The sequence below is a fragment of the Bos indicus genome, chromosome 2 (assembly GCF_029378745.1).
Source record: "Bos indicus isolate NIAB-ARS_2022 breed Sahiwal x Tharparkar chromosome 2, NIAB-ARS_B.indTharparkar_mat_pri_1.0, whole genome shotgun sequence".
In the NCBI taxonomy this organism is placed as follows: Eukaryota; Metazoa; Chordata; class Mammalia; order Artiodactyla; family Bovidae; genus Bos; species Bos indicus.
In genome coordinates, this window is record NC_091761.1 from 124,528,272 (window position 1) to 124,541,903 (window position 13,632).

The window sequence follows — 13,632 nt, forward strand, 5'->3', positions numbered from 1 at the left end:
GCCGCCGGCGAGCTGGAGCCTTAAAGGGGACGCGTCCCTATTGCCAGCCCGAGGAGGATGAACTTCAGCCGGAGAGTTTGGGGCCTTTATCAGAACAAGTAGCTCCCGCTTTGGAAAATTAAGTGTTGGGAGGGACGCCAGGGACCCTAATAACTCTTCTAACCCCACTTCATGGATGAGGAAAACGTGGTCTAAATTAAAGACACCTCATCCGCAATCGGGAACAAAGGCAGGACTCCCCTTGGAGAACTCTGCGTGCCCCTCGTCACTCCTCAGATCCGGTTTATGAAGCTTACATTTACCAGACTTTCAAAAGTGATGATCCAACTACCAATTCGGAATCAAAAGATCTGGTTGAGTATAGAGTCTGTAAGCAAACTCCTTTGCCCTCTCTGACACATGCATGTTTGCCAAGCCTTTTCTGGCTGCGAGTTGGTTCTGGATTCCAGTCAGAACCCATAAATTCTTTGGGGGTTACTTGACAGCTTTAAGCCCCTATTTCGTCTAGGACATAGGTTTAAAGAAGTTTATAAACATAGTTTTAAACATAGGTTTAAAGAAGTGATACTTGAAAATGCTTAGAAAAGTTCCTGGGGCCAGTCGTAATAATTAGCAAATATTAAGACCTTTGTGGGAATTTCCCTAGAGGTCCACTAGTTAAAACTCCTTGCTTCCAAGGCGGGGGAACAGGTTTGATCCTGGTCAGGGAACTAAGATCTGTTCTGATAAATAAAAATAGCTAAAAAAAAAATGAAGACCTTTGTTTGGCCGGCCTTAAAGAAGATTCCTTTATCTCATATAATCCTCTTGGCAACTCTACTAAGTAGCTTCTTTTCACTCCCGTTTTACAGATAAAACCCAGGAGGCCAAGAGAAATTAATGAACCCCTCAAGGTCACCAAACTTGTAAGTAGTATAGCCAGGATGCAAACTCAGGTCCTTCTTTCTGCGGAGTGAAGCACTCAGATGGTCGCTACCTTTATTAAGAATGAATGAGGTGGTGGTATACAGGCACTTTTTTGAGTGGGGGGAGAGAGTTGCTTCCCCATCTTGCCTGCTCTTATGACTCACATCTCTGTTCTCTGTCATGAGGAAGTAACAAGTTTTACAGTCTCTTGATTCAAGAACAGGCGAGGCAGCCCAGGAGTCAAACAATAGAAAAGGATTTGGGGGCCAGAGAACCTGGATTCTAGGCTTGGTTATCAAAGCTCATCACTGCAGATGGTAACTGCAGCCATGAAATTAAAAAAAGCTTACTCCTTGGAAGAAAAGTTGTGACCAACCTAGACAGCATATTTAAAAGCAGAGACATTTCCTTGCCAAAAATGGTCCATCTAGTCAAGGCTATGGTTTTTCCAGTTGTCATGTATAGATGTGAGAGTTGGACTATAAAGAAAGCCAAGTGCTGAAGAATTGATGCTTTTGAACTGTGGTGCTGGAGAAGACTCTTGAGAGTCAGTCCCTTGGACTGCAAGGATATCCAGCCAGTCCATCTTAAAGGAAATCAGTCCTGAATATTCATTGGAAGGAGTGATGCTGAAGCTGAAACTCCAATACTTCGGCCACGTGATGCGAAGAACTGACTCATTTGAAAAGACCCTAATGCTGGGAAACATTGAAGGCAGGAGGAGAAGGGGATGACAGAGGATGAGATGGCGGGATGGCATCACCAACTCGATGGACATGAGTTTAAGTAAACTCCGGGAGTTGGTGATGTACAGGAAGGCCTGGTGTGCTGCAGTCCATGGGGTCACAAATAGTCAGACATGACTGAGCAACTGAACTGAACTGATCAAAGCTCAGGGATCTTGGCCAAGTCACATCTCCTTTGTGCCTTGATTTCCTCACCTGTAAAACTGAGATAGTTTTCTCACTGTGCCCATCTCTCAGGGCTGTTTGCAGGATCAAATGAGGAGGTTTAGTATCCACATTCCTATCTATTCTTATGATCAAGAATTTACACATTAGCAGATGATTCTGAATATAATAGGGACTGCTCATGACTGGACTCTTGACCTTTGTGAACTATTTCATAGTGATACCATCTATATATTTTTTTCATCTATATCTTTTGATTATGCATCGTGCACTCATGGAACGTTTACCAAAACCCTGTCCCTGTCTTCCAGAAGCTCTCAGTCTACCTTCTTCAGAGACAGAATTGTAAACATACGAAGCAGTACAGTGTGATAGGTGTTATGGTAGAGATACAAACAAAGCACTGAAAAAGTGCAAAGGACTCTCCCTGGAGGATTCCTGAAAGGCTTCACAGATGAGGGGGCATTTGCACCTGGTCTTAAAGGATGACTAGGAGTTCATCAAGGAGAAGGCAATGGCACCCCACTCCAGTACTTTGCCTGGAGAATCCCATGGATGGAGGAGCCTGGTGGGCTGCAGTCCATGGGGTCGCTAAGAGTCGGTCATGACTGAGCGACTTCACTTTCACTTTTCACTTTCATGCAATGGAGAAGGAAATGGCAACCCACTCCAGTGTTCTTGCCTGGAGAATCCCAGGGACGGGGGAGCCTGGTGGGCTGCCATCTATGGGGTCACACAGAGTCGGACACGACTGAAGTGACTTAGCAGCAGCAGGAGTTCATCAAAGGGAAAAAGTGAGGCAGAACATTCCAAAAAGAACAAGTGAGTGTGAAGAGGGAGGCTCAGAACCAAATGGTCCTCATAAAGAGTAAAGGGGTATTCTACAAGGAGTGGGGACCCACTGGAGGTTTAAGTTCTCTCTGGCTGTACTGCTAACACCCAGCCCCAGCCCGCAGGACTTACCTAGATCACTGAAGTAATTCCTAGTACTCAGCAACCCTGTCCACCCACCTTCTAAATGTTATCTATCCTAGGTACCTAGAGAGAGTAATCTTTTAAAGAAACAAAGTAGGTGATTTCTGTGTTTAAAACCCTTTAGTAGCTTCCCATTGCACTTAGAATAAAAACCCAGACCCCTCACTAGGACCACCATGTGTGACCTTCTTCCTGCCCTCCTCTGCCTTCGCTCCTGTGCTCCGGACACCCTGTGTGTGCCTGGAACCCCCGAACAGGCCCTTGTCACCGGCTCTTCTCTCTCCCTGGGAAGCTCTTCTCTCAGGTTTTCAGGGTTCACTCATCTTTCATTCCTCACAGGCCTTCCCTGGCTCCCAACCTTAAAGCCGGATCCCCAGCCACAGTCTACTCCCTTTCCATCAGGGCACTGGTCAGGTTCATTTGGAAGACTCTTCAGGGCACCACATCTGAGAGAGCGCCTATATCCATGTCCTAGTTATTGTCTCCCAACCTCCAGCTGATTTGCAGAGCAGTCTCCACAACATGAAACCCTCTGGATATTTTGTATCAATCCATTGAGTATGGTACATGGCAAATGTTTTTTGATTAAATGACTGAATAATCAGAAAAAATGATAAGATATAGACTGGAGAGGAGAAAGACCAGGACAAGGAAACTTATGTGAGGGAGACTAGGATCATCTTACTAGGATCCTCCCCACAGAGAGAGAGATAGGCCTCGTGCAGGGCAGAGTTCATGGCTCTGGACACAGTTCCAATCGGAACAGCAAGTCTTAGTGATCAAGCGAATGTGATGAGTGAGAGAAAGGGACGAGGCTATTCCCCAAGTAAAAGAATGAAGTAGGAAGAGTTGGGATTGAGAGAAAGTGGAAATGGTGAGTCCACTTGAGCTTCTTCAGTCTGTGATATTTGAGGGGCATCTAAATGAAAGCCTCCAGGAGGAAGTTGGATTGACTTGTCCTCAGGCAAGAATCCAGGGCTAGATTTGAGGACTTGTCAATTAGATGGACTGTAGAGGCCAAAAGTAAATAGGTCACCTGAGGAGAGTGTGCAGGGAAGGAGGAAGGAACCTAGAGGCCCAAACCTGGGCAACATTAAGCCCTGAGGAAACTAAAGGAACCAACTGAAAGTGGTCAGAGTGATTAGCTCCCTGGACAGAGGAAAGCGAAGCCCAGAGAGCAGGCAGGGAGCTTCCAGAAGAAGGGGATTGCACTAGCCATGCCAGATATTGCAGAGAGCTCAGGCAAGGAAAAAAAGGTCACTGGATGTGGCAACTAAGAGGTCGTTGCTGATCCTTCAAGGATGGGGTCACCTCTGAGGTTAGGAAGGAGGCCAGATTCTAGTGGCTCAAATGGTAAGTGGGAGGAGAATTAGCAGAAACAGTGAGTAGAGACAATATTTTTTGACTCATGTTTTTTTTAATTGTAGTAAGAACACTTAACATGAGATCTTCTCTCCTAACAGGTTTTTAGGTGTGCAATACAATATTGTTATCTGTAGGCACAATGTTGTACGGCATATCTCTAGCCTTTATTCATCTTTTCTTCATCTGTTGTATATATATACTTTTTTATTTATTATTTTTTATTGGAGTATGATTGGTTTACAATGTAGTGTTCGTTTCTGCTGTACAACAGCAACCAAAATTTTTAACAAAAAGGAGAAACTAAGATATAAAGGACCAAGGTGATTATTTTAGGAGGAGAGGGACTTCCCTGGTGGTCCAGTGGTTAGGACTCTGAACTTCCACTACAGGGGCCCCAGGTTCCACCTCTGGTCAAGGAACTAAGATCCTGCAAGTCTCTGTGGGGCCAAGATATAAATAATAATGATAAATTAACAGGAGAAAAAGTCATGTGAAGGTCTTCCTTTTTTATTTTTTCACTTATTTTTCCTGTAATCCCTTTTCACTGCAGGAAATTGTAAAATACTTAATAGGATGGAGAGGGACTTCCCTGGTGGTTCAGTGGTTAAGAATTTGCCTGCCAGTTTCGATCCCTGGTCTGGAAAGATTCCCATATGCCTTGGGGCAACTAAGCCCATGCACCACAACTACTGAGCCCACACACCTGAACTACTGAAGCCTGTGGGCTCTGGAGCCAGTGCTCTGCAACAAGAGAAGCCACTGCAATGAGAAGCCCAAGCACCGAAACTAGAGAGTAGCCCCCACTTGCTGCAACTAGAGAAAGGCTGAGCTCAGCAAAAAAGACCTAGTATGGTCAAAATAAATAAATAAAAGGATGGAGAAGCAGGGGGAAAAACCCACTTATTTAACCTGGAATATATTTCCTTCCAATCTGTTTTCTATGCATTTTTTCCTTATCATGAAGAAATGTCTTGAACATGCAATCCATGTTATACTTCTTTTTCCCTTAAACACTGTTTCCTAAGCATTGAAGAGGATAATTTTTCTTCTCCTTCTCCCCCACCCCTCCCCACCCCACCACATCTCCTTTCCTTCCCTTCTTCTTTTAAATATGAGACATACTTGAATGGCCAGTCTGGCTCTATCCTTCCCTATAGCATTCTCAGGTCTCTCTGATTTCTAGGCAGACAATTTTGTTTGGGAGATAATTTTGTTCATTTTGATTGAATAAAAAAGCCAAACAGTAGAAGGGCCAAACATAACTGGGGGAAGCTGCCAAGGTGAGGAGAGGACCCTATCTGGGATGGTCAAGGCACTTAGGCCCCCCTGGTTAGATTGTAGGTGTGAGCTGGACATAGGCCCACCATGGCTGCATGGTTTGAAAACAGAAGGGAATCTCAGGGGTAGTGGTGTCAGGCCTGCTGAGAGCTTGCTCTAAGCATGTTAGATCTGTATAGCCTCCAAGGTCCTGTTATTAACCCAATGTAACGTGAGAGGTTAAGAACTTTCCCACATTCAGGGAATTCCCTGGTGGTCCAATCATTAGGACTTAGTTTTCACTGCCAAGGGCCCAGGTTCAATCCCTAGTTCAAACTAAGATTTTATGCAAGCTACACACCTAAAAAAAGAAAAAAAAAAAAAAAAAAAAAACACCACTTTCTTACATTCATACATCTATTTATTGGCTAGCTTGTATTTGAACTTAGGTAGTTGATTCCAGAGCCCATGCTCCTAGTTATCCCACTTTTGTGGAACTTCTATCCCTGGTCACACATAAAATCACTCAGGGTGGTCTTATAAAATACCCCTACCAGAGCCCCATCCCAGACGAATTCGACTGGAATCTGTGAGGGTGGCGTCTGGCCATGAATATTTTCTAAAATGGCCTTCAATGACTCTAGGGAACAGCCAGGTGGAAAAACCACAGCTCTGCTGGCTCTTGACTATGTCCGTTCCAAGCCCAGTAACAACAGCAGCAGCATGAATAACAACAGCTAAAGTTTACTAAGTGCCAGCCCATTTTAAACACTTGGTATTAATGTACTTGGAAGGTACTAGTAGGGTCCCCATTTTATAATAGGAAAACCAAGGTCACATAGTTGGTACGCAGTAGAACCAGAATCTGGGCTCTTGACTTCAGTCTGTGCTATGGCCTAACCAAGATGATTTCCTGAGACTAGCTGCTGACAGGATTGAAGGGAAAAGAAACTAACATTTCTTGAGCCCTTCCTCTGTGTCTGCAGTGTACTAGAAGTTTTTCCATAGATAAGATTCCAGGTAGGGAATTTCCTTTCCAGGTAGGGAGTGATATCCCCTTTTCTCAGAAGAGGCAAAACACAGGCTCAGTGAAATTAAGGGGCACAACCTCAGGTTACAAGTACAAGAAGTTGCAGAGCTGCCACTCCCATGGGTCTGTCCAAAGTCCAAGCTCTGTTGACTTATTTGGAGTAAATAAAATCATCAAAATCACAGAGACAGAAAATGGAATAGTGATTACCAGGGACCGGGGTAAAGGGAGTATTTGAGAAGCTAGTATATATAATGGGTGCAGAATTTCAGTTGAGGATGGTGCAAAAGTTCTAGGAATGGTTGTTGGTGATAATAAACAATGACATGAATGTACTTAATGCTTCTGAACTGTACACTTAAACATGGCAAATTTTATGTTAAGTATATTTTTATAATAATTTTAAAAATTAAAATGAATAAATAAAATAATTAAATAAAAGACAGTGAAGAGCAAGGTTTTGGGCGTGCCTATGGTGACACCACCCTTATGGCAGAAAGTGAAGAGGAACTAAAAAGCTTCTTGATGAAAGTGAAAGAGGAGAGTGAAAAAGTTGGCTTAAAGTTCAACATTCAGAAAATGAAGATCATGGCATCTGGTCCCATCACTTCATGGCAAATAGATGGGGCAACAGAGTCAGACTTTATTTTTGGGGGCTCAAAAATCACTGCAGATGGTGACTGCAGCCATGAAATTAAAAGACGCTTACTCCTTGGAAGGAAAGTTATGACCAACCTAGATAGCATTTTGAAAAGCAGAGACACTACTTTGCCAACAAAGGTCCATCTAGTCAAGGCTATGGTTTTTCCAGTGGTCATGTATGGATGTGAGAGTTGGACTGTGAAAAAGGCTGAGCACCAAAGAATTGATGCTTTTGAACTGTGGTGTTGGAGAAGACAAGGGGATCCGACCAGTCCATTCTGAAGGAGATCAGCCCTGGGATTTCTTTGGAAGGAATGATGCTAAAGCTGAAACTCCAGTACTTTGGCCACCTCATGGGAAGAGTTGACTCTTTGGAAAAGACTCTGATGCTGGGAGGGATTGGGGGCAGGAGGAGAAGGGGATGACAGAGGATGAGATGGCTGGATGGCATCACTGACTCGATGGACTTGAGTCTGAGTGAAGTCCAGGAGTTGGTGATGGACAGGGAGGCCTGGCGTGCTGCGATTCATGGGGTTGCAAAGAGTCGGACATGACTGAGCGACTGAACTGACTGATTATGTCCCTGGCCCTGGGCAGGAAGCTCACTGCCAGCTGAGGGAACTTAGGCTCTACCAGGCATAACAGTGCCCATGCCAAGTGCCTGGTAGACAGCACATGCTCATTAAGTGTAGCTCCTGGGACTTACCTGGTGGCCCAGCGGTTAAGACTCCAAGCTTCCATTGCAGGAGGCGCAGGTTCAATCCCTGGTTGGGGAACTAAGATCCTCCATGCCACACAGGATAGCCCCAAATAATAAGTGTAGCTACAGATGGGGAGACTTAGGCCCAGAGAGGGTCTTAACTGTAGCTATTCATTGGAAGGACTGATGCTGAAGCTGAAGCTCTAATACTTTGGCCACCTGATTCAAAGAGCCAATTCACTAGAAAAGACCCTGATGCTGGGAAAGATTGAAGGCAGGAGGAGAAGGGGACGACAGAAGATGAGATGGTTGGATGGCATCATCAACTCAATGGACAGGAGTTTGAGCAAGCTCCAGGAGATGGTGAAGAGCAGGAAAGCCTGGCGTGCTGCAGTCCATGGGGTCACAGAGTCAGACATGACTGAGCAACTGATGGACAGCGACTGGGCTCTGTTCTGAAAGGCAGGTGGGTGGTGCCAGTTGGAGTATTAAAAATAATACCAGCTGGCACTTCTTAAGTGCTTATTACATTCCAGACATGATTCCCAGTCCCTCTGTGAGTGTGGATTACCTCATGTACTCTTCACAACCCCCGATGTGAGGAGGGTACCATTATTGTGTTCCTTTTACAGATGAGGAGACTGAGGCTGAGACAGAGATTGATTCAAGATCACAGAGCCAGCAGGACTTGAATCTTGTCCTCTCTGACTCCAAAACCAGCAAGTTAGCCTTTTGCTTGGGTGGTGGTGGTGGACATTGGGGGTGGGTGGGGCTGGTGTGGGGGAGGCGGTGATTCACTTGACTGTATCTGGATTCATCACAGAGTTTTTTCTTCTGCACCCACGGGAAGAACTTCCTCTTTTTCTGACTCAGTCCCCATATCGGCTTCTGAGAATGTGATACAGAGGGTGGGGAATTAGAAGCAAAAGTACAGGCAGTCTTTAGTAAACAAAGATTTTTTGAGTACTCTCTATGTAGCAGGCAGTGGTCCAGGGGCTAGGAGTCCTGCAGTGGATAAAATAAATTTTGTCTCTGTTCTCATAGAGATTCTATTGCATAGTGCATATGTTGGGGGTAGGTGGGTAAAAAGATAGGGGAAATGGGGGAGAAAGGAGGGAAGTGGATATAGACAAAGAGCAGGATATGCCTGGTATGGTAGGGCTATGAAGGAGATGTGCCAGAGAGATTGAGAGAGGATATGACTGAGGAGGGGACCTAACTAGACATAGTTAAGTGAACAGGGACGGCTGGCTCAGGAGCTAAGGCCTGGAGGATGAGAAGATCCCAGCTGAAGATCCGGAAGTAGTGTTTCAGGATTCTGTGGGGAAACAGCAGAGGCAAAGTCCATGAGATCCTCACATGTTGGAGGAACTTGGAGAAGGCCAGTCAGGCTGGAGCAGAGAAACAGAAAGAAGTCAAGAGAAGATCCCAGTGCCAACACATATAAGGTCTTGTAGACCCCAATGAGGAGTTAAAGGTTAATTCTAAGTGACAGGAAGGCCACTGAAGGAGTTAAGAATGAAGACTAGAAGGGAGCATGACAGGAAGTCAAAAGACCACTTAGGAGCTTCTGGTTGTAATAGAACAGGTGATGGTGATGGTTCAGACCAAGTGGGGATTCAGAGAGGAGGTGGTCTTAGAGGGGTCTCTGGGAAGTTACTAAGTGATGGAGAGGGAAGTTATTAAGTGATGGATTTGCAGAGGTCAAAGAGACAAGAGAAGAAGCAGGCTTGATGGGGGATGGGAAACTAAGGGGAAGTGGGGATAGAAATTATGAAATAATTGCAGAGTTAGTAGCTGTCCATGCAGCTGGAGACAGTGTTCTGGGCTGGAAGTAGATACCAGAGAGGAGGGACCAGAGGCTATCCTTCTAGGGACCCATAGGTCATACCTCTTCACAGATGGATAACATAAGGTCCAGAGGATATCTAAAGTTTTTGTTTAAAATCATTTATCAACATTTACAAATCCAGAGATATCAAATAAAAGGTTTTCTGCCTCCTTTTCTAAATTGGTTGCTCTGGTCACACTGGGCCCTTCCCCATGTACTAGGAAGGCCGTAGCAGGCTGGTAGGGGAGCCCCCTGCTCCTCCAGATTGAACATAAACTCTTCAGCTGATCCCACCACAGCAGGCCTGCTGCAGATTCCACTCAAAGCCTGGTCCTGGCAGTCCTAGAGTTTCAGTTTCTGGCATGGGCAGGAGGTGACACCATAGAAGAGGGAAAAGTTGGTCTGGGACACAGTATACACTTTCTCCCATTCTATAGTGGTTATCGATAGTGGTTGTGTGTTTGTTAGTCACTCAGTTGTATCCAACTCTTTGCGACCCCATGGACTGTAGCCCACCAGGCTCCTCTGTTCCATGGAATTCTTCAGGCAAGAATATAGGAGTAGATAGCCATTCCTTTCTCCAGGGGATCTTCCTGATCCAGGAATCTAACCCCACTCTCCTGCAGTTCAGGCAGATTCTTTACCAGGTGCTGCTGCTGCTGCTAAGTCACTTCAGTCATGTCCGACTCTGTGAGACCCCATAGAGGGCAGCCCACCAGGCTCCCCTGTCCCTGGGATTCTCCAGGCAACAACACTGGAGTGGGTTGCCATTTCCTTCTCCAATGCATGAAAGTGAAAAGTGAAAGTGAAGTCACTCAGTCGCGTCCGACCCTCAGCAACCCCATGGACTGCAGCCTTCCAGGCTCCTCCGTCCATGGGATTTTCCAGGCAAGAGTACTGGAGTGGGTTGCCATTGCCTTCTCCATTTACCGGGTGAGCCACCAGGAAAGCAATTATTGATGCACAAAGGTTGTAAATTCTAATAAAGTCCAATTTACTTATGTTTTCTTTTGTTGCCTGTACTTTTGATGTCATATTTAAGAAATCATTACCAAACCCAATGTTATAAAACTTTCCTATTTTCTTTTAGTTTTAGCTCTTAAATTAGATCTTTAATTTATTTTTTATATGTGGTTTAAGGTAGGAGTTCAGCTTCATTTTTTTGCATGTGGCTATCCAGTTTTGCCAATGCTATTTGCTGAAAAGACCGTCATTTCACTATTGAATGGTCTTGGCATTCTTATCAAAAGTCATTTGAGGCCATGATTTATTTCTGCACTCTCTATTCTATTCCATTGGTCTACATGTGTGTTTTTACACCAGTACCACAATATTTTTACTTACTTTGCTTTGTAGTAAGTTTTGAAATTAGGAAGTGTAGTCCTCCAACTTTGTTCTTTTTCAAGAGTGTTTTTGGTACTCAGAGTCCTTTGAGATTCCAAACGAATTTTAGGATGGGTTTTTCTATTTCTGCAAAATATGTCATTGGGATTTTTACGGGATTTTTTGCATTGAATCCACAGATTACTTTGGATAGTATTGGCATTTTAATAAGATTGTGAACATGGACGACCTTTCCATTTGTTTCTGTCTTCTTGAATTTCTTTCAACAATGTTTTGTAATTTTCATGTACAAGTTACACTCCTCCTTGGTTAAGTTTCTCCTCCTTGGTTAAATTTCCTAAGTATCATATAAACATTTCTAAGTATTTTTTTTCTTTTTAGTATTATTGTAAATGGAATTATTTAATTTTCTTTTCAGTTAGTGTATAGAATACAATTTTTGTGTGACCTTCATTTCTTATCAGTGGTCACTGATTGCAACATTGGAGATACAGACCAATAGGGGAGCTCAGGAATAAGATTTGGCTGGTTTCAAGAGAGAAGCCATGATGGCATTTGCCTACCTGAAGGATGGAAACTTCCTCCTCTCTTCTGACAAACTGTACTTCTCTGGTGACTCAGATGGTAAAGAATCTGCCTGCAATGTTGGAGACCTGGGTTTTATCCCTGGTTTGGGAAGATCCCCTGGAACAGGGAAAGGCTACCCACTCTAGTATTCTGGCCTGGAGAATTCCATGGACTGTATGGGGTCATGCAAAGAGTTGGACATGACTGAGCAACTTTCATTTTCACTTCTCTGACAAACTGACACCCTTTTCCCCTCCATCCTTCAAAATACCAAAGCAAAGCCTCTCAAAATCCATATCCCTGAACCACCTCCCCTCCCATCACCCACCTGCAGTAAACCCATCCTGTTGTGAGTCTATGATATGATTAGAAGTAAGTCTATTGGGGGTGGGTCAAGGAGGGCCTCCCTGAGGAAGTGACATTTGAACTGACACAAAGAATGAGGAGGAATTAGTCACTTTGGGAAAATGCGAGAGGAAGACAGGCTGCTGAAAAAGAGAAAATTTACAGTTTTATTAAAATACAATTTACATATCATAAAACTTACCCATTTTAAGTGTACAATTTAATGATTTTAGGAAACTCATAGATTTATGCAACATAATTTACTTGTAGAACATTTTCTTCATGGCAGAAAGATGCCTCATGCCCATTTGTAGTCAGTCCCTGCTCTCAACTCCAGTCCCAGGCAATCACTAACCTACTTTCTGTCTCTATAGCTTTGCTTCTTCTGGACATCTTGGGTAAAAGGAATCATATAATATATGGTCTTTACTGACTGGCTTCTTTGTGAGTCCGATTTTATTTTTCATCATTTGTATTCCAGTGACTGTGCATCCTCATCATTTCTCTAATCTTTTCATCTACCCCATGTTTTCTGAGAACTAATTGGAAAATATAGAGAAATAAAAGCAAAAAAGCTTCACTCTCCCAGTAAATCTTCCATCTGTAATAGATTCCATTCTGGTTGACATTTTTCTTGGATATTACTCTGTGCAGTCAGAGCAAGTTTCCTTTCAGAAGAGCTGGACTCATCTTTTGACCCTGCTGCTTTCTAGCTCTGTGTTGGGGGCCTTTCTGAGCTTCTGTTTTCTCATTCATTAAGTGAGCAAAACAATACAACCAGCCCTCTGTTATCCCTGGGTTTTGCATCCACAGATTCAACCAACCACCGATTAAAAAAACAGAAGAAACCCCATAAAGTTCCAAAAGGCAAAACTTAATTTTGCTGCCCGCCTGCAGCTATTTTACACGCATTTACCTTGTTTTAGGTATTGTAAGTAATCTAGAAGTGATTTTAAATATACCTGGAGGATGTGCAGAGGTTATATGCAAGTATGGTAAAGAATCAGCCTGCCAAGGCAGGAGACACAGATTCCATCCCTGGTTGGGGAAGATCCCCTCCCTGGAGGAGGAAATGGCAACCCACTCCAGTCTTCTTGCCTGGAGAATTCCATGGATAGAAGAGCCTGGCGGACTACAGTCCGTGGGGTTGCAAAGAGTTGGAGACGACTGAGTACGCAGGCACACACACTATGCCTTTTTATATACAGTACTTGAACATCTGCGGATTTTGTGTATCCAAGGGGGGATCCTGGATCCAACTATCCTACTCCCCACCTGTGCGCTGATTTGGAGTGCGCTACAGTGTGCTTAGTGGCTCGTATCCGACTCTTTGAGACCCATGAACTGCAGCCCGCCAGGCTCCTCTGTCCATGGGGATTCTCCAGGCAAGAATACTGGAGTGGGTTGCCATGCCCTCCTCCAGATCATCTTCCCAACCCGGGGGTCGAACCCAGGTCTCCGGCACTGCAGGCAGATTCTTTACGTCTGGGCCTCCAGGGGTTTGGAGGGACCATCCTGTATTGCAGAACACTTACAAATTCGTTGTTAGAACGAATGGAATGAATCCTTGTAGCAAAACCTCGCTCTCTTTTTTTCGGTCGCACAAGGCAGCATGCAGGATTCTAGTTCCCGGACCACCTGCGCCCCCTACAGCGGCAGCTCTGCATATAAAACATTGGACTGCCAGAGAAATTCCTTAACGTCCTCTTAAACATAATTTAACATATGAGATGAATTTTTTGAAGGTTTTACACTTTTA